Here is a 20,060-nt window from a genome sequence, read left to right on the forward strand (position 1 = left end):
CAAAGCTTGATCACAGTTCTGATATAACGGGACTTTGGCTATAACAGTTTATTCATTCAGTAAACTCATCATTAGCGCCTGTTTTCTTTTTTCGTGTATGTTTTTTAATTGAGGTTTCCCAGTGCGAAAGACTTCAGAATAGGTAACCATACATGCATGGTTCTGTGACAGCCTAACAGCTTTTGGTTTTTGGTTAATTCCTGGGCTAAAGGATCCTTCAATTATTATTATTATTTGTGCTAATAGTCTAAACCTCTCCACAATGACTTCCAACAACAGATGCAGATTAAGAGCTTAAGACCTCTACGAAATATCAGGTAGGAACTTGTTTTTATTAAATCCCTAAATATTGAATATGTACAACAGATTCTGGTGACCTTTCAGTATGAAGGCGAATAAAATAACTTTGTACCCTGAACCCATCCTGAAATATAAGTCTTTAAATAAACAACATGATTATTTCCCACTTGTCGTCCGTTTCTAAACGTTACAAATTACGAGGCCAAATATAACTAGAAATATGTTTTTAAAATGGCCGTTTACACATGTTTGCGGAAGAACAATGAAAAACCAAGGGAATCCGTGCGTGACATTTCAGCTCTGTGTGTATATAACCAGGGAGTTGTTATAACTATTCCCTGGTATATAACACATCGACAAGGACTATACTATATATTCAGATAGGTAAAGGACTGCATCGCTGAAGTGAGAAATTATTCTGTTTATACAGATGTGCGGAGTTTATTTTACTAAGAAGATTGCTATTCAGGGTGTCTATCTCTTTGCGGGTTTTCACACTCTCTTTGTACCATTGATTTAGAGTTTACCGCCCGTCGGTGCAAACCAGCCACATTTCTCACTGACGGACGAACGATAGTTGCAGCTTATTTATTATAACACCTGCGCTATAAGGTTAAACACGACTGAATTATGTATACTGCATGTGCATATAGTGTTTGAAATGTTATATTTTTTGGACGTTGATAAATAGTATTATGTAAGTTAACGTGGAATACACAGTCGGTTACGGAATCGAGGGATTGTCCTGCTGCAGGAGTCAACAGCCAGCAGGGTGCAAGGGTGGTGTTTGTATTTCATTGATTCCTCGCTACATGACAGGCCTGTGGTAAAGCAATCGAACATGGTGAGTGTTGATCATATATACTTGCATTATAATAAAGGCCTTCCGTAGACAGAAATTTGTCAAGTTAAAAACTTTTCAGTTGGACAGTTAATATCAGATTTACATGAAGTCGTCGAGGTTTTCTGTTAATTCTTGAAGAACAACTACAGTCTCAAGCCAGTGACGTGCATTGACGGGGAAGGTGGCGGTAAGGGAGGGGGGGGGGCGGTAGGGAAATGTTATATATAGATAGGGACATGAACAGGCGCGGCGGAACGGAAAAATTATTGGGGGGGCTAATGTGTGGAGACTATCTAAGCGGAGCGCCACCATCGGTTGGCGCGGAGCGTACAAGAAAATTTTGGGTTTTTTCAAACCCCCAGATGGCCGGAAACGGCACTTCCCGAGTGTTTTATGCTGCGAATACCTAGCCCTAAAATATGGGTCTCAAGCCTACAATTTCTCAGATTGCACGTAAAAGTCTGTAAAAACATTGTAATTTGTATATTCGATGGTGTTTTAAGAGAGTAGCTATTACTCGTAGTGTACTCGCAAAGACGTTTTTGAGTGTAGTAAGGGCAGTGGAGCTAGGGGTATTGGTCAGGGGGGGGGGGCAAGAATGGTCTGTAGGGGCGCTTTCGACACTATCTAAGCGGAGCGCCACCACAGGTTGGCGCGGAGCGTACAGAAAATTTTTGAGTAAAGTTACTCCATAGATTGCAGGAAATGACCCTTTCCGGGCCTTGCTAATTTGCAGATAAACGGAGAATAAATAGGTGTCGTCGCCATTTTGTCGGAAAATTACACCAACAGAATATGACAAATGTCAATAGGTATATGAGAGCGCAATAAAATAGTCAATAATCGCGAATAAGTTAAAAGTAGTGAAAAGCTGAAAAGGGCGCCAGCAGTCCATTTGAGTCCGTCAGGAGGGGGGGGGGGATCCACCCCTGACTGTATATATGGACGCTCCGCCACTAAGTAAGGGGATGTTGGAGAACTGGCTGAAATGAGGCAAGTCATTGGCCTTAGACGAAGTTGTGTTACGCTTACCGGTACTCACACTAACTGCTTCTACTTTTCACGGGGCGTGAAGACGCGGTTAATTGGGGTGACAATGTGGTCTATAGCCAGGGGACGGTTCGAGGGACCAGGGTCCCCCAGCAATTACTAAAATTATTACACCTATATAGTATACGTGTGCATCGGACAGATCGACAAGTATGCATTGAAAAATGGGCAGATGCACGTTTCGGAGCCTTGGTAAATATTGGGGGGGCTTATCATGCATTTGCCCCCTCAACTTTTTCATTGGGGGGGGGGGGGCTGAGCCCCCCCAAGCCCCCCCGGTTCCGCCGCCAATGGACATGAACCTTCACGGGAGAGCCAGAAGCAGATCCATGATTTAAAAAAAGAGGGAGGTATGAGTACGACATGTACGGGGGAGGGAGGGGGGGAGGTCACATTTTAAGTTCAGACGTCCTATAATGCATTCTGAGGCACCTTTAAATTCTATAAGTTAGTTCTTTAAGTAGCTCTGAACGCAAGATTATATGCTAATAAATACTTTTGATTATTTGTGTGGGGGAAGGGGAGGGGGCGAAGGGGTGTGTCTATAAAAAAAATCCTCCGACTGAACCATTTCCCCCGATTGACGATAGAAGGTGGGGAAAGGTTCACCCCCTCCCCCCCCTTCCGTGCAGGCCGCTGGTAGTAAAACGTTTGTTGGAGTTTTGACATAATGTATTTGAAAGCAAGTTTAAAGGCATTGAAGACTCGCCCCAAACCGCGTGCCGCGCTCTGATAAAGTTAACTTTCCGTTGCTTGCAAGTGAAGTTTTCTACTTGTCGCCAAAAAATGCAGACAGTAATGAAACATGATATCTTGTTATCTTTTATCTACACCTGAGATGTCCATCGCTGCTATGTACACCGTGTTGTGGGTATTGACCGTAAAGCTGTATGTATTGACTGTACACTAGTGTCTAATTACCGACGGTAGCAAGCTATGTGTGTTTCTGGGATCGATGGTGGCGTCTAACACTTCTGTTACACCTCATTCGAAACTAGGTCAGATTACCGGCATGAGACGTTTCTTTGTGCGCGAGTCTTCACACCCTTTAAGTACCCACCATTCCTCTGATCTCAATCATATGTCCATTGTATATAGAAATGGCTGGTATAGCATGTGAAATGGTTGTCTTCATACCTTTGGTCGGCGACGGTGATTGCGGTAAGTTTTATGGTCATGTTATCTGATATCATCATTGCATTGATGTGAACAAACATCAGCGTTTCTTAGACCCGCAGGTGGAGATTATTTACATAATTGTTGTAAATGTACGCCACTTCCGGTTACGAAGGCAACTTGTAATTCGCTCACCTGACAACTCATGAGAGCAGCCTTCGTCAAGAATTTCCTACTGCTTGATTTTCAGGTATAATACAGAGACATGTACTAACGGTGAAGAATACTCTCTTCGTGTAATTTGTGGAGGAGGGCGCGCATAGGCCTACTTCAGATATTATGATCTGAGAGTTCACTACGTATACGATATCATATTCCAAGGACAAGAGGGAAGGAAATCCATGGAGTTGCATATCTCATCTCTTTCATGACTTTACTCGTGGCATCCTAGTTTGCTTAAAAAAAGTATGCCATGTGTTTCACACAGTCAGTCTTGAACGGACTTACGGTGTAGCAGGAATTCGCGCGACACAATTTAACGTACAATTTAGGCCAAAACTTGACCTTCGACTTCGACCCTTAACAACCACATAAGTACTATTTTAAATTGTCCCATCATTTTCTACATATCCTCTGATTTAATAACTTTTTCCTACATGGTGACAAGCAGAAAATGGCTTTAGGCTTTCTGAACTCTGACCATAGACCTATGACGCCATCAATCACGCAGGCGCGAATTTACATGATCAGGCACCTACCCACCAAGTTTGAATTTGATCCCACTTACGGTTTAGGAGGAGTTCGCGAAACACACTTTTCGCACAATTTAGGCCAATTTGACCTTTCAACTACATTGACCTTTGACCCGGCCCTAAACACCTAAATTTGTCATACTTTTAACTTCGTCTCATTATTGCCAATGTAAAGTGAAAAGACAGTCCCTGGCACTGTCATATTTTTCTTCTGCACATAATCAATTTTGCAGCTTCTACATATCTTGTGGTTTTATGCCATTTTCCCTACTTGTTGACAATCAGAAAATGGCTAAAACCGATTTTAGGTTTCTTGACCTTTGACGTCATCAATTACTAAGTCACGAGTTTACATGGTCAGACACCTACCCACCAAGTTTGAACTCGATCCGACTTCGGGTCTAGGAGAAGTTCGCGACACACTTTTCGCACAATTTCGGCGAATTTGACCTTTGACCTCAATTAACGTTTGACCTCGACCCTGAGCCTCTCTCGCTCATTCACTCACACACTTCCTCACATTTGTGATGTGGGGTGCAGTACAATATCTAATCTCCGCATTCATAACATTTAGAGAGATGAGATAAAAAAAAATAATAAGGGCGCACTCAATTTTCGCAGCAGGAGTGAAGGCCGCTCGATGTATGCTTACTATGGTCTTCAGCAAGACAGCATAATGGGACAACTTCCTAATAACAACCCCACACAATCCCTCCTATATCATGCTTCGAGACACTCGTATAGACAGCATGAGCAGTTCCGTATGGAACGCCAAAACCGATAAAAATGCAAAAAAACATTATGTAAACCTAAGTCATTATGTGAACACAAAGTTACGCCATATAATGACCAAGAAAAATTTAAGTCCCTATGTGACACTTATAGCACCTCCACATAATGACCAAGAACATTTTATTTATTATGCGATCCTAACACAGCCATATAATGACCGCCAATACCGACAATATTCGTTAGTCCTTGTGTGGATAATCGTATCGCCACATAAGGACTAACGAACTGCGTTAGTCCTTTTGTGGCAATATGCGAATCCCACATAAGGACTTGTGAATATGCGGAGGTGCTATTAGTGCCACATACGGACTTAAACTGTTCTAGGGCTTTATGTGGCGATAACTTTGAATTCACATACTGACTTAGGTTTACATCCTTTTCTTCTGCATTTTTGTCGGTTTTGGCGTTCCATAGTTCCGAGCCTTGGGCTAATATACAAAACAGGTTATTCATACTGCTCATATAGTCAGTACCAATGCTTTCTAGCATGACTTGAAAGTTCAGTACATACATATAAAAAAAATAATAACATTGTCAAGAATGAGTGAAGAAATCCAATGTCAATCTGCATGATCGATGATACATGACTAAATTTTATACAAATATCTACTCATTTATTAAATTACTGCAATCAAAGATAGAGGTGTAACCGGGTAGGGTGAATAAGCTCCGGGTGACGAGTCTGGGGACATACCTCCTGGCTACAACCTACCCTAATTTTTTACTCCAGCGCCAACGATTTCTCAGTTCGTTTCATTTTTTTTCTACAAAAAAATTATATATATATATATATATATATATGTATATGTGTATGTGTATGTGTATGTGTATGTGTATATGTGTATATGTGTATATGTGTATATGTATATGTATATATATATATATATATATATATATATATATATATATATATATATATATATATATATATATATATATATATATATATATGAAAATCGTAATGAGTTGGAAAATCAAGAACAGTGAAAAAACTTTCAGCCTCCACCGGGATTCGAACCACGGGCCTTCCGCTCTGTACGCGGACACCCTAACCACTAGGCTATGAACGCTGATTGTATGTCCAGAGGTTCGAAACCGGTAAGGAAGGTCGTAATTCCACTGTAGGCGTTTGTCACCTGTATCGAACAATACTATAGTTCTGTTTTTGGTGACATATTTTGCCTTACTCTAGAGATCAAACATGATGCTAACCAACTCGAAATCATTTGTGATTCCTAAAGCCGGTTCTCGAAAGAGATACTTTGAACAGACTTTATGTTAATGCAATGGAGGTAAACGACAAAGGCAAATGAATATATATAAATGAAAATCGTAATGAGTTGGAAAATCAAGAACAGTGAAAAAACTTTCAGCCTCCATCGGGATTCGAACCACGGGCCTTCCGCTCTGTACGCGGACACCCTAACCACTAGGCTATGGACGCTGATTGTATGTCCAGAGGTTCAAAACCGGTAAGGAAGGTCGTAATTCCACTGTAGGCGTTTGTCACCTGTATCGAACAATACTAGTTCTGTTTTTGGTGACATATTTTGCCTTATATATATATATATATACATACATATTTAAGTATGAATCGTCATCATTTGAGCAAATTACAAATAGGGAAAGGACTAAGAAACTTTAAAAACCGAGTACTTATATACAATATTCTTTGACATGGATTACAGTAGTTATTTTTTTTTGTTTCTCTTCAGGTTGATGCTGTACCATTTAGGAGTAGACGATCTTCGAGTGTCCCCAATGTGGTCGATACTGACGTCATACAGGCGAGTAGAAGACAAAAAGAGATCAAATCACAGGTCTCCGCACTTAGAGAAAGATCAAGGGTACGTGTATAGCAGGCTGCAGATCTACAGAAGATAACTTACACTAGTACTCTACTACCACAGTGGTATATGGGGACTATACCGTACACGCTGAACAAATGTTTAGTGCGTACAGTCATGATGTATTTTAGGAATCTTATTTATGTATAACGCCATCTATCGGACGATAACTGTAAGCCAAAAATTCATTTTCATATTTTGAAGACCGTTAACTAATAAAATTCCAGATGTTAGTTCTATACCACTTATTTATTTTCATTGATTTATTTATAAATACTTCGGGGTTGGTGGGGGTGGGGGAGTGGGATGAGAAATGACCCTTTTGACCACCAGACACCTATCAATCAAAGCGCATGGACTACTTAGCTTAGCACACAGATTCTAAGAGCAATTCCTATAAGAAACGATTGCGCGGAATTCAATAGACATAAGAGATTCAAATAATATGTTGATGAATAACAAGAATTATTCTTCAGACAAATGATGTTGATTTCTCTCATTTTTAATTCACTTTTCTTTTCTTTCTTTTTTTTCCCTGAGAATTCGACATTTTGCAATTTTGCTCTCAGATATTGATTCATTGATAACATTAAACAGAGGACTATACTTTCTACGTTATGTTAACAGGTGATTACCTTAATGATGGAAGATTGCGCAGAGTTATGTCGGAAGAAGAAAGCAGATCGGTTACATCGACATTCAGAGCCAAGCATTGTACTTGAAATAATCGACCGGAGCTCGTCTCAGATTATCATGGTATCGTTAAGGGTCATCGTAATATGTTTGATACTCCTGACCATCAAATACTGCCTCTTATATGACTGATGGTGTCACAAGGTCTAGGATATATATATATATATATATATATATATATATATATATATATATGCATATATATATATATAAATATATATATATATATATATATATACATATAAATATATATATATATATACATGTAAATATATACATATATATATATATATATATATATATATATATATATATATATATATATATATATATATATATTGAATATATCTATACTTTAAATATATACAAAGCTGACGAAATAAATATCATATGTAATGTAGATTATAATACCTAATAGTAATACTTCACAGAACTTCACAAAACTCAATAATTTGTGGTCCCTTATACTGCTCATTTTTTCATTTGTTGAACCAATACAAAACAGCATAGTTGACTAAATACTACTTGATAGGCCTATACATTATGTAATTGGTATACCTCATACTCCATATTACTATAGTAATTGGTGATACCAAATACTGCATATTTCGTGGCCGGGAGGGGGTGGGGTAGGCACGATGAAGTCCGAAGAGCGTAACGACGATCATTTCAACTTGTGCAATCTTACTACTGTGCCTATTTTTCACCATTGTCATGCCTTTCGTCTATAATGTAGTCCTTTAAATGGGTGGAAGGGGCTTACTAGGAGTAAATTTATTTACAACAATCCTTTGTTAGCAGAAATACGAGCATAATTGGTTTTTTTTTTTACAGTCACCCTCTTGAGCCAGTTTCAATTTCGTTCGTTTCATCACAAACAGTGATTAGTTTTCAGTGTGATTTCTTTTCGATTGACAATAATTTTCGTCTAGTTCGTCTTTATCAATCATTTTGTTATGACTTCATATGCCTCAGAAAGTAATTAAAAATAAAATAATAATGATTTTAAATGTTTCTTTTTACATTCATGCAAAATGTATCGCGAGTTCAATGATGAGTCATCGTAATCATCATGATGTTTTGATTCATCTACTGAGCGACGCAAGCAACAATAAAATCTGGTTGGGTGAGGACGGAGGTGTAGGAACTGCATGCGGTAAACCCTCACCACATCGCTAGCAAGTGCAACAACGGTTGGTTTTAAAATAGATGGCGCTCGTTGACATTGAATTGAAGACACGCATACTACATTGAGCACGACACAATATAAAACAGTGTCTGATTAAAATAGCCACTATTTACAACAGCACATTTATATGTATAGCGCACTTCTCACTTTTGCGCCACACATTTACCCGTGTAAGCGGGAGTTTAAAGAAAACAAAGGATTAATCCGAAAAGTTACTAAATGTGCAAAATCTGGCATTTTGACTAAGACTGCAGAACAGTACAGATTATTTACTATAATGTTCCCCTCGCATGGATAAAACAAAGAGAGATCCACCCGTGTCACCTCACCTTTCTTTATTCCTCACCCCCTGACCCCCCCCCACCAACCCAGAGTCATATTAATATTCTTTTGATATGCGCGCTCTCCGACTCGGCTATTGGTTAGCTAATTGCAGTTAACAGGTGAACACATTCTGCTTTTATTTCAAATTCACAACTAGTTTTCGAATAACGCAGGTGAAACGTTTCCCACGGTCTGTCAGTAATCGATCATTTTATTGAATACAGGGTTTCAGGAGAGATTCAGTTATGGTTGTCTGGCTTCCATTGAGAGTGAGTAACATGCCCCCACTGTACATTTACACACACATATATATATATGCATATACAAGAAAAACAAATATAATTATCCGACTAGTTCCTGCATAGCATGTATACATTTTTTAATCGATTTGAAAAGTGTAATAGCAAGAAGAGATCTTTACTGAGTTCTGATATGATTGGACTATACTGTTAATAATAAATACTTACACACATGTGCATAAGCAGCCGTCATGATATCAAGAAGTCACCATATCATTGACAGAAATGGGCGTGGATAGGAATTTCCTTTGGATAGTATACATGGTTGCAGTAAGTATAGCATTATACAAACCAATCCTGGGGAGACAGTGTAAGTTAATATTTGCATTTTTCTATAACAATTTTATGAAAGTGTATGATTTGATGAGCTTTTGATGGGCCTTCTTTTTGTAAAGCTGTGATGCAATGAGGGGTCGGAGGAGGTACAGTGAGGGCATCAGTTAATTGTACCTACGACAATGGCAGCTTACATTAGCGATACATAGAAATATTAGGTTGTCGATGAATGCAATGTGCCGTGTATCTGATTAAAATCTTCGGTTATCTATAACCATTTCATATAACTCATATACTTTGATAATTAACACGTCAATTGTGTAAACCAATAAGCTTTGATCCTTCCAATATCAACCGAATTTGTCACTGTTAACATCAGCTCTGCAATTCCTTGCTTTAAACTTTAATTGAATCCGTACTTTGATTTCTACATTAAACTTGAAGAAAAACCTTGGGGGGGGGGGGGGCGGGGGACGGGTGGATGAGTTGTGACGGGTATGCCGGGGTGATAATGCTACCATCAGAAATTCAATCAATTATATGGATATCATTATTTGCATGTGACATACGGTTGAATTTTTGGTCGAAGATGTCGTTAGCATCTTTATTTGATTTCAACCAGTTTTGTTTCTTGTCCGCGGTAAGCCGGTAACTCGGAATGACTGAATGTTAATCGAACCCTTTGTGAGTGTGTTGGTACCGTTCAAGTAAACATGTTTTGAAGACCTTGGGGCTTAAAGAGAAGCTGCATATCGACACCAGTAATATGATAGATTGCTCACTAACCCACAAGGAGCCTGGTTAGGCTATATTAGACCAAAAACATAAGTAGGCCTACCATGCGTGATCACCGAGGGGTGATGTTTCACATAATTGACTTTCATCTTCACCTAACAATTTCATAGACTCGATTTGGGGATGGAAGTCAAGCACACGTTATTCGCCAGTCTTCTCCATACAAACAATTAGCCTAACCCTGCTACTGAAATGATTGCATAGTAACGATGTGTGAGTATAGTACGAGAATAGTAATACTTAACCGCGAACTATATTATAGGCCTACATATGAAGTTTTCGTATATACGTTTATCATCGACTGTTTGGAAAAAAAGAGCCGCCAATCTACAGCAACTGATCAAGGCTCAATTTCTAAGTGTAAATGTATGTAATTACCATTCTGTATGACATGATCACAGTTAAGATAACGTATATATACCAGTATCTGCCATGATGGCCGGGAATCGCCATACTTGGCCTACTGCACAACAACATCATGATCACATTGCCACAGTTTGTCTAGTTTTAGAGGAACGGGAACTGACTCTATACCTTGTATGACTATATAATTTTTAGAAACGATTATTATTACTATTATTATTATTATCATCATCATCATCATCTTTCACTTCCGACTCAAACACCGCTCACGTCCTGCTCCACCCCGTACTCTCCCTCGCCCCATTCCGCCTTACCTTTCCAAGGCTGACATAAACTTTGAATGCGACCTGCAATATGTTCGCGTAAGTCGTTACTGATATATATGTGTTACTATTTCGCATGTTTCTCTATATGCAGGTTGTACACGGCGAAGATAGTTCACAATTTACAACGTAATCGTCCGACAGATAATTGAGCTGACGCTGAATATTCTATAATATGCCATGCAATTGGCTTACAATATATATATTTAGTATTTACCCACACATAATATGATGGCAGGGAAACTGAAACACATAATAACGTCAATATGCTAACCCACAGATGTGCTGATTCGTCACTTATTAATATCCTGTTTAAGGGATACTATCCAACTAGTATTTGTATCACATCTGTGGTGGCCTGGAAGAATAAACTTTGACCACGAATTGCCAAAATTCAGTGTCGAAATTAGATTAATGTTTAATTGATTTTATGGCATTTTGTACCGACTGAGCAAACCAATGGGAAACATCATAGCGGTATCATTAGTCGTTTGTTAATAAGCTTTGTTGCTATTATTAATATATATATATATATATATATATATATATATATATATATATATATATATATATATATATATATATATATACGACACTAACGTCTTTATAAATTATAATAAAAGTATGAAAGTGTGACACGTTATAGGATCATTCTTGTTGTGCAACAATATGGGTTTAAAATGGAGGACTACGGTTCATTCTTTTCAACATGAATATAAAAGGATTGTTTACGTTTTCAACTTATTATTTCAGTACCACTTTTGAGGCAGAGAAAACCAAGGCAGATTTAGATCCTTAGTTACGAAACCATGCAGGTAATGATGGATTACGGTAAATAAGCAATCTGCATGTGTTCAACACTGTTCCTGGAGAAAACCGTACAATTCAATGGTATCGTATAGTTTATAAACCTCAACCAGTGTCGTATTAGCCTGACCCCTATACTAGCCACCCACTACACCCCTCCCCCCGCCCCGCCCCGCCCCGCCCCCCCCCCCCGCCCCCTCCGTCCGGCAGCTCAGTCGGAGTGTCGGATTGTGATGCGTAATTGTCGTTCATATAGTGCTTTTGCGAATTCGAACTCTATGAACTCTAAACAGACTATCTTCGCCGAAGAAAAAACCTCATAAGAAGACAGATATTCTGGACCCCCCCTACCCCCCGCCCAGCGCAAACGAATCGACCATTCCCATAAGTTGAACCATGGGCGAGGCGATTCGCTCGCCCTCCCACTGACTCATGCAAAGTACGATACCACAAATCTATTGGGAGTTAAAGACATAAATACTACCAGTACCTACACGTCACAAGGTGTACAGCAATCAAGTTAAAGGCTATAGAGGTTGTAATACAACGATAACCATAGCGTCACTGACCCTGCAATTGTATCACGTATCTTAGTAAGTATAAATTTAGTCTGCATAGCTCGTGAACCCCTTTAATACAAAGAACTCTCATCATTACAGTGTTATTTCTATTGAGGAAGTACAAGTAGGCCTATTTATACGTGAAAGTATTACCCTGAAATCTACGGTGTACACAAAGGCGACGTATAGCCTACAGATATAGTTGATAGATTTCTCGGTCATTCTTCATCGTTTTTTGTTCGTTCTGACACTGAAAATCGATTTTCATCACTTACCTGCTATTGGGCTTTGTTTATACGTCGACCTCAACACTCCCAGGTCTGGGCTGGTCTGGCTTTATGACGTCATTAACCAATTGGTCGGACACCTCCTTCATCGAAACAACATTATCTTGTATTTCTATACGACAGGCTATAACGATGTGAGATTATGAGAGACCAATCTGATGCATGGACTTGACTACGTGGATGCTAGCGATGGCTGCTATCAGCTCAAAACGAAATTCTCTGGATTCGTTAAAAGGCAATGACTACAGACATCTCCAACTCAGAGCTAAAAGGAAATCAAGGGAAATATCAGCATCAGATTTAAACGACCTTTCGACGGTAAGTAACATCGTCGAGGAAAGACGTTTTTGGCTTTATAATGTTATTATCTTTAACCTGTCTACCACACAGTTAAATCGAGTTTGTATTGTCTTGTAAATTGTGATCATAGTTTAAATATCATTAATTTCGTCATAGCGTCCATAAAATATTCTTTCATCGAAAATCTATGTCCTAATGAAGGAACACCGAGTGGGGGGGGGGGGGGGTGTTACCATCTTCGTCCATTTCCTGGCAAAGGCACACAGGTAGGGATTGGGTATATACTTCAATTCACTGTATAACCGTTGCGGGGGGAATTCCCAAATTTCGAATTGATTCAATAATCAAATAATCAGTAAAATGATAATGTATCTTATTGTCTGGTTAAGTTAATCATATACAACTGACTTAATTGCTTTCATTTTAATTAATATCATTTACTTTGAAGGCCGTAGTTGGGAATTTATAGTGACTCGTTATCCCGGGTTCGGTTCATCATACAACCTGGTTACTTTGCGGTAGAGTTAAACTCAATAATATACCTCCTTCGTTACGTGGTACGGTACAGTAGCGACAAAACATCGCAGTGTACAAGGAGATATTGGTATATAAAAGAATAAGGAATACTCGCGCCGGCGAAATTTGCTGAACTTTTCTCCTGTATTGGTCTATACCTCGTTTTGAGAAAAACGTCTGTACCTCACTTTTTAGTGCGAAACAAATTTCAGAAGACGAGGCCCCTCAGAGTGTATGTGTGGTCCTTCTTAAAGGGCCAATAGAGAGAACAGGGGGTGGAGTGAGGGGAGTGCGAAGTAGTAGGTCTATAGAGTCAGTTATACAGACAGGGGGGATTACACTTCATGTTATTGCACATTTTGTTTCTCATTATATAACTTTGCACTTATTTTGTTTCTTGATTTCAGTCTTTCAGTTCCCCCTCTCGATTCTATTATTTTATTATATAATCATTCTGATTCTGCGCACTTTCCAAAAGATACTTAATTAACAATAATTACCCGTCATTGTATCGGTATCACCTTTTAAAATTTAACTCCAAACTGTTCACAAACTGCAAGTAATCTACATGATTTTATATATATATATATATATAACCACAAGGGTCCGTAAAGTCTAATCACAAAACGACGTAAAATAAAGGTTATCTGATTTTCGTTTTCGCTAATTGATGTACTCAAAACTCTTGATGATGGTAAGCATTGGGTGTTTAAGTTTACTGACTATAAAGTAAAAGAACAAAACGCCCACTTTGTTTATACGAAGTCAATATAAATAGGTACTGTAGTTAGGTTAGTGTGTGGGATATTTGAACTGTCAATTGACAGATTGACTTGTATAGCATTTTATAGCTATTGTGCTGCACCGTAAAGTACCCATCATCATAGACAAGCATATATCAACACATACAGACGATACTGTATGTAAAGAAAAAGCACACGATTGTGAATTTACCTACCAGTTAAATAAAACAGTCAATGAATCTCTGTAAGTCGTTAACAATTCCGACTTTCCACTTCACTGATGAGCCGGTAACAATGGCGTAGGTTTGAGTGGTTTTCTAATCACATCAAAGATATATACAATAAGTGGAGGGTCTTAAGTGAAAAACGAACAGAGTGTATATCACAGTATGATATACTGAGTACATGGATGGAATAAAAGCTTCTCGGCCGTTTGTGGTCAATCGGGATACCGTATAGAATTTTTTCCTCTTTTTTTTGGGGGGGGGGGGGGCTTGTGTGGGGCTGAACACAGCACACCTCAGATACGGTATACCGGTATAAGCGTACAAAACATTTCACTTCCTTTATTTCTGCCATTAAAACACAAGGATGAACATTTGTTCATTCATACGTAGTAAAGATTCCTAAATCCTATTGGTCCATTCAGGTCAGCTGACCGTGGTTAATCCTGTGAGTAACGCACGGTAAAATTACGGGGCATCACTTTAATAAATCTTTGGTTATATGTAACCAAAAATGTTTTGTTTTATGATTTTTCCCCCACACAAATGGTAGTGTATGAATGAACGGGGTTAATCAACGGTCTAGCGTGCGTTACTCACATGATTAATGCACTCCGGGTGTTAATGCTATCGCTGGATGCACTCGGGCTCCGCCCTCGTGCATCGCTTGCATTATCCCCCGATCGTGCATTAATCCTGTGAGTAACGCACGCTAGACCGTTGATTAACCCCTTATTTATGCATAATTATAGTAATGAGGAAGAGGGACCAGAAGTAACATAACTTTTCGAGTCTGGTCCCTTACAAAGTAAAACGAGAGATTCATAGTTTATATAGATAAAAGAAAACCCATAGAAAACCCATATAGGGGTTTAACAGAACTGGGAAAGGAAACAGTATAAATACAATGCTCATAATAAGGCAGAACTATATCCGAAAATTATTTGTTGAGTAGATGTTAAAGATATCTTTAGAGATATCATAGAGAATTCAGAGGGCGACAGCATAACATGTAACTTGAGAATGATACATACAAGTCCTTGACACAGGTGCTAGTAACCAGGGGGTAGGAGCCGGGGGGTACTGGAGGCACGTGACCCCCACACTTTTTTCCAAACTAGCAAATGTGCCCTACTGGCAAATAAAATGTGCCCCTTTGATTTAGAACTGTCTTTTGGATATCTTAAACATTTGTTAATATTAATATTTTACTTTATTTATTCACGTGCACCATAATAGTATTGATAGCATACTAACACATCATATATATCAAGTTAAGTGATATGGCCGATGTGTTTCGGTTTATAGCATAATGAGTGGTGGTTGTGGTGGAATGAGAAAGTGCCCCTCTGATGTTGTGCCCCTCCCTCTTTTTGGAAGCTTCCTATACCCCCTGCTTGTAAATATTATAAGAACGAGTGTCGTACGAATGAAATATATTGTTATAATGAAAATTTCGTTTCAAGATTTACTGCAGTATCAAACCCCTTGTAGACCATACGTGGGTATGAAATGGATCATCTTGCGGGCCACAGTGAAAGTTTGTACGCGATCGGCAGGACTGAAACCTTCAGGATAAGCTTACACCCATGAGATACAAATATTGCATTACATGGTATAACATTAAATCATCTATTTTCGCATGCATAGGCTATCTGTTCCCTAGCTCGCTCCGCCAACCCCACCATATGGGCACCCTATAATGAACTCCTGGCCCATGGAGGTTAGCCGCCGAAACTGCTCTGGTCAGGCCTGACTCTACCCGCACCCCATCGACTGTATTATATATGGAAGGCCATACAGTCACCGGATATACATGTATGGATTTCAGATCGCGTTTGCACCTTATCTATTTCGCGCCTTATCTATTTGGTATTCTTCTTTTCTTTCTGTAGCTTCGGAGACGACAGCAGATCAAGACCACGATTCTCCGATGTAAGAGAAGAGATGAGAAATTTCGCTGTGAGATTACGGAACTAAAGGAAAATTTAGGTATCATCAAAGACAAGATAAATGCAATGATCAAGTTTACAACGGACAAAAAACGTCAAAGTTACCTTCGTAGACGATGGATAAACTTTAATCGACATTTTTGGAAACAAGTACCTCTTATTGAGGATTTCTTTCTACAAGCGTCTTTCATAATATTCGCATCATTGATGGTTATTCATTTTATTCGGGCCGTCGTTTCTTTGGTCCTCCCTCAAATATTTATGGAATGCCATCCTCTCGTTTACTTATCAGCAAAAAACTATTCACTCTGTAGTAGCTGACGGATGAGATTGTATAGCAGTCACGTGTGTATGCAACTGCTTTCTGATTGGAGAATTATGGGAGTTTGCTTACGAAACCAATATTGGTGATGACGTCACCTAATTTTTGTTTTATTTATTTATTTTCTGGAACAGTGTAGGTTTTCTGTCCTGACTAACTTTTTGCATATTTTAACATAAATTTTATGGCAAAAGTCAGCATTTTAATTATTGCTTGCCAACAACATTCGTTAATCTTAAAGCGACATTTTGAGTTGTATAGGAGGTTTTTTTTTATTTTGGCAAATTTTTACCGGGCGATATTTAATTCACATGCACATGGAAACCCCTCGATCTAACTAAGATATGTATGTGGTAACAACCATTTATATACTCAAGTAATTTGTTGTAGTCAAAAAGCAATTTTCTCTTCAAATTCGGGGAACTCATCAAAATATGTCAACTTGCTTTAACCGAATACCAAATATAAATAAAGACATTCTACTGTTATCTTTCTTGAATACACGGTGCTATATTATTGGACATCACTTCTAGCGAATAACCAACTTCTTTTCATGTATACCTGTAATGTCAAGTTCAAGTTTGGTACCACCAGTTTGAGACAAATTTTGTTTGAAGACAAAATGTAGTTTTTTAAGAAGATTTTTTTTAAAGTGATATATGTCATTATGTTTTATCATTGTTAGTTTATTCTGGATACCTTCACTATCCCAATATATTGGCGTAACGCAATAAAGTTTTACCTTATACTAATGTGTAATCCATAATTCAAACAATGTATAAATAAAGAAATGCAAAGTGTGTCTTAAACTTATATATAATATATAATTGCCATGGTGAATTGTTCGATCTAAAATATACGATAACCGCCTTACCAAGCATCGTGGTGTTCTTAGTTCTCGACATAAAACAGTTAAATATTCTATGAAACGTGTAAATTTCGATAGTTTACGAGAAACATTTCTTCTTAAAAGGTTAAAAGTTCGCTTTCAAGGAGAACTGAAAAATAAATATTTCAATTCAAAGATTCAAAGTTTCGAAGAAAACTATCATCTCGTAATTTTCGTCGTAAAACAGTCACAGTTAGATTCGAGCAGTTAGTCCAACTTTCTAGAAAATAGATTTATTTTAGATAACATAATGGAACATTTGAGATAGAAAGTCAAAATTTGTGATAAAAGAAATCTAAATTTCGAGAAACAGGTCGAAATTTAGATATAAAAAAGTCATAATTTGATAATCAAAATTATGAGACAACATAGTCAAAATTTTGGGAACAAATGTTTGTTGTTGAGAGTGTTAGAAAAGAAAAGGAAGATATCAAAGGATATGGCTTCTGGCTAGCAACAGTTTATTCGCTATTATACGAATTTAGTCAATATCAAATAGTATGATACATTCATAAATTATCGATAATAATTACGACGCCGTCGACGATAATAATCAAGGTAGCGTTAGCATAATCCCTATTAATTTTCTCATTAAAATCTCAAATAATCGCGAACTCGTCAACTGTAGTGATGTATGTGAAGTTTGTCTCCTCAAATCACACATCCCACTGAGCAAAGAAGCTCGTGCCCCCCCCCCCCCCTTGCACCCCACCACCACCACCATGATTCAATGCAAATAACGCTGCCCCTGCATGTAAACATTCATTACGTATTCTTTTCGTGACATAACCAATGAGCCGTTAGTTGCTATTTGCATTTCTAGAAGTAGGAAACCGACTCAGGCTTTAGATGTTATTTACACTACATTTAATAGTTCATGAAGTTTCAATGGGATATATGTTCAGAAACTGCATAGCCCCACCAGTTCAAAGTGACTTTTGCTGTGAAAAACGCACTTTTGATCATTGCCCTTGCCGCGTCCATATGGTAAGCCGTTTTTAACATTTATCCCCTAATTTATACTTAAGTGAAATGTATTCTACTTAAGTGAAACTCAATTGCACTTAAGTGCAATGTATATTACTCAAGTTAAATTCTTTTGCACTTAAGTTCAATTGAACTCGACTTAAGTAGAATATAATTAGAATTGGGAGGTAAATGTAAAAGCGGCTTGCCATACGTTCGGTTAGCCTCCACACTGCAGAACACACAGCGAAACATAATAACATAAAATTGAAGAATTCTCGCGTGGTCAGTTGAATTCGACCATGCACTATTTATTCCAGACAATATATCTCGTTGCATGTTTGCAGGACAAACGAGTTATGACAGTTGCTGTACAGGAACGTGCAAAAGTTCCGAAAGTTGACAAATCACACTTACTTTTTCAGCAGTATTTTATCAAGAATATTCAAACCCAAATACTCATTATAGTTATTAAATGAAGACAAATATTTAAGCAAAATAAGAACAATTTAGGTGTGTTTTAATTTTATTGACAAATAAAAACCATCGACTCTCTTATTAGTTGATTTCATTTGAATAATACGGTGCAGAAAGCACATCTCAGGTTAACAAGAAATTGATTTATTATAGATAAACTCAGTATAAATCGTGAATAGAAGAAAAAAAAATTGATTGTTTTAAGTTTTTCTTTAGCGTTTTTAATTAAAATGGTTGTAGTTTCGACGACTAATGAGAATGTATAAAGAAATGATTTCTCTCATTTTAATCTTAATAAGCTTTCTTTAAGAACATATCCGAGTCTGTCCCCTTAGACAGATATAGGCATATATGAAACTATTGACTTTTTGTACAGAAAGCTATAGACCAGCGTCTGAAGTACACGACTTAAGCTCTCATTGAGAATATAATAACAGCGGCTGTATGCATTGCCGAGGAAAGGTGTGGACCGCAGGGGGTGGGGGGGGGGAGGTTCAAAGAGATCGTAACGAGCAAAGTTTCCAATTCAGAATTTTGCCTTATGTGCAATTAGTAGAGAAAGTTAGAAACGCTGGTGAAACTTATTGATCAAAATAAAATAAAACTGTTAGCAAACTGCTTATCCACTAGAGAGCCTGTGTAATAGAATGTGTAAAAGTAAGTTGGCCTGACGTTACGATCCTAGCAGGATCTTCTTCAGAGGCTAAATGACAAGTTACAGTAACAGAGGGGACAAAAACACTCACAGAATACAGACAGGTTAATGAGCACGGTGAACACAATGAGATGGATGAAAGGGGATTATAAGTAGAAAGCAACAGGAGTCCCCTCTGTTACTGTAACTTGTCATTTAGCCTCTGAAGAAGATCCTGCTAGGATCGTAACGTCAGGCCAACTTACTTTTACACAGAAACTTATTGATATCTTGTTAATGTCATTCTTTTCACTTCTGTTCATGAATTGACACCGGCACGGGAATATTTTACTCTTAAACCGACTGACACATTAACAGTGTATACCTTATTGTTTAAAGATCAACGTGAGTATTGACCCA

General features: G+C 38.1%; 2 long non-coding RNA genes across 3 annotated transcripts; both read left to right on the top strand.

Moving 5' to 3' along the window:
• Positions 1 to 469: 469 nt before the first annotated feature.
• LOC139970818 (uncharacterized) lies at positions 470 to 7,579 on the top strand. Its single transcript, XR_011794222.1, has 3 exons — positions 470 to 1,144; positions 6,570 to 6,701; positions 7,329 to 7,579. It is a non-coding gene; the product is annotated as an uncharacterized lncRNA (long non-coding RNA).
• A 1,446-nt stretch (positions 7,580 to 9,025) lies between these two features.
• LOC139971482 (uncharacterized) lies at positions 9,026 to 17,552 on the top strand. Of its 2 annotated transcripts, XR_011794398.1 has the most exons (3): positions 9,026 to 9,516; positions 12,741 to 12,935; positions 16,296 to 17,552. It is a non-coding gene; the product is annotated as an uncharacterized lncRNA (long non-coding RNA). The 2 variants fall into 2 exon arrangements; XR_011794397.1 differs by lacking the exon at positions 9,026 to 9,516 and having other exon boundaries at positions 12,298 to 12,935.
• Positions 17,553 to 20,060: the final 2,508 nt, after the last annotated feature.

This window comes from Apostichopus japonicus, chromosome 8, assembly GCF_037975245.1.
Source record: "Apostichopus japonicus isolate 1M-3 chromosome 8, ASM3797524v1, whole genome shotgun sequence".
Classification (NCBI taxonomy): domain Eukaryota; kingdom Metazoa; phylum Echinodermata; class Holothuroidea; order Aspidochirotida; family Stichopodidae; genus Apostichopus; species Apostichopus japonicus.